This window comes from Corylus avellana, unplaced genomic scaffold (genome assembly GCF_965113065.1).
Source record: "Corylus avellana unplaced genomic scaffold, dhCorAvel1.hap1.2 HAP1_SCAFFOLD_198, whole genome shotgun sequence".
Lineage (NCBI taxonomy): Eukaryota > Viridiplantae > Streptophyta > Magnoliopsida > Fagales > Betulaceae > Corylus > Corylus avellana.
The window spans coordinates 5,001-7,500 of record NW_028290587.1 but is presented as its reverse complement, the minus strand read 5'-3'; the positions used below and the strand labels follow the sequence as shown (position 1 = coordinate 7,500).

At 33.6% G+C, this 2,500-nt stretch overlaps 1 non-coding gene across 1 annotated transcript in view; it reads left to right on the top strand.

Annotated features, from left to right (window-relative positions):
- Nucleotides 1–2,481: 2,481 nt before the first annotated feature.
- Nucleotides 2,482–2,500, top strand: part of TRNAS-GGA (transfer RNA serine (anticodon GGA)) — an 87-nt gene continuing 68 nt past the window's right edge. The window contains exon 1 of the tRNA in view: nucleotides 2,482–2,500. This exon is cut by the window's right edge and continues 68 nt beyond it. This is a non-coding gene — a tRNA (tRNA-Ser).

Sequence of the window (2,500 nt, the reverse complement as noted above, 5' to 3'; positions counted from 1 at the left end):
AAGAGTAAATAGAAAAATATAAAAATTCTAAATAATACTAAATAAAATAAGAAATAAACAGAGCGCTCTTATTCGAAACGCCTTGTGATCTTCAACCAATTCTGTGCTTCAATATAATTACCTGGAGTAAGCGCTATAGCTTGTTTCCAATACTCAGCGGCTTGATCGAACCAAGCCTCTGCAATTTCAGAATCTCCCTGTCGAATGGCCTGTTCTCCCCGGTCGGAATAGGCAGTTAAATTCCTTCCCTTAGAACCGTACTTGAGAGTTTCCTACTCATACGGCTCAGCAGTCAATTCTTTTGGTGTCCCATTTTTTAATCTACCATAATATATAATTATATAATTGAATAATTGAATGAGATTTCTCATAGATCTATCTCATTTTTTTTCTCGAGTTAACCAAAAGAGATTAATTGCATGAGTTTCAAACTTTAATTTTGATTAATAATTTAATCAGTTTTAGTTTTATCTTTTTTCCCACCTTCAGAAGAATAAAGCATAGGCATTTTCACTATCATTAGAATTTTCTAAAAGGTAACTATCTCGGTTTCATATATAAATTTCTATAGAATCTTTGAAAAAGACTTTCTTTCATAAGAAAGAAAAGACTTACTATCTTTGGGATCTGATTCTACACCGCTGCTCAATACCTTAGGGGATCGACTCTATTACATAAGTTGATTCCTAACTTTTATCTCATATCGTGACATAAGTAAGCAGTTCTTATTGTATCGGCCCAAAACCTCACTAATTGATCTTTACGGTGCTTATTCTTTCTATCAATTAGATCCTTTCTTTATCCATAGACTAAAGGATCTAGGCATACCTATTTCTTCCTATTTGGACTTCTATGAAGTTTCTTTCTTTTTCTTTGCTACAGCTGATAAAAATCGTTGTTTTGGACACGATAGATATGATATGTAGAAAGCCTATTTTCTAGTATTTATTAGCGGATTTGCTCTTTCTTTCCTTTTTTTCTTTCTATAGTGGAGATAGTCGCACGTAATGACAGATCACGGCCATATTATTTAAAGCTTGTGGTAAGAACGGGTTTCGTTCTAGTGCCCTAAAATAATATTCCAAAGCTTTCGTATGTTCTCCGTTCCTTGTGTGGATAAGACCTATGTTATAGAGTATATAACTTCTATCATAGGGATCAATTTCTAGTCGCATAGCTTCATAATAATTCTGTAAAGCTTCCGCATAATTTCCTTCGGATTGAGCCGACATCCGTTGCGGTCGTCTTCGATTCAAAGAATCTCCGTTCCAGAACCGTACGTGAGATTTTCATCTCATACGGCTCCTCCCTTTTATGTGCATAATGAGAATAATACATGGAATCATCAAAAAAAGATTGAAATAATTTCATTATGAACCGAACGGGGCTAGTGTTTTTACAAGAAATCTCTAACCAACCTTCCTGTAAAAGATCTTTTCTTAACATCAAGTATCTTGGTACTAAATAAAAATGATAACTCTAACAATTTCTTTGTTCTTAACACCCCTTAATTTCCGGGAATTAGTCACTTCAACAGTCTTCGATGGTTATACGGGTATCCAAAATACGAACGAGATGGATATTTGTTGTACCAACCATTCTTGTTAATCCCGATTCCGATAAAGAAAAGGTATAATTTATAACAAAGTTTTCGTATTGTTGATTCCTAGGCGTAGTGCTTCTTTCCCTATGCTGCCTATTGGTACTAGTGAAGTAGGGTTGACCTAACCCATAGGTGTAACCTTTCGCTCAATACTAGAATCTAAAATTGAAGCATCTGAGGCTGCATTAATCGGGGATACACGACAGAAGGAATTGTTTTATTTACAAACTTCACCTTCACAATAAGCGTAGATTTATTTCAATAATCTTTTTATTTCTCTCCCAAATAATGTATCTTTCTCCGAAGACTGAAATCGGTAAAGAAAAAAACATCAAATCGCACCATCTCTGTAATAGGTGAATGCCTCTTTTTCTCCTGAAGTTGTCGGAATTATTCGTAATAAGATATTGGCTACAATTGAAAAGGTCTTATCAATAAAATTTCCATTTATCCGAGATCTGGGCATAGGTAGCAATCCATTCTATAATTTCTTTTACTTACCTCTTGTGGGAAAATGATCCCACAAACAAAGAAATTGTACAGTACGAAATAACATAAAAATAAAAAAAAAAATAGATCAATTGATTCGTTCTAATTCATTGATTTAATTTGTATAAATATTGTAAGTAAAAAGAATAACTATTGGAAAAAGATGGGAGCGCCGTCTTCGCAAGAATGAAATGAATAGATATATATCTTTTTTTAACAGTTTTTCACAAAAAAAAATTATTTTTATCCCCCCCTTGAAGGAAGGGTTTTTCTTTGATGAAAAGTTTTCTATATTTTTTTATAGTTAGAATTGACTGTACGTACCTATCAAAAAATCTAATATGAATGACTCACTATTCACTCGGTTTCTGGGCCATAATCATTATGTAGGAGAGATGGCCGAGTGGT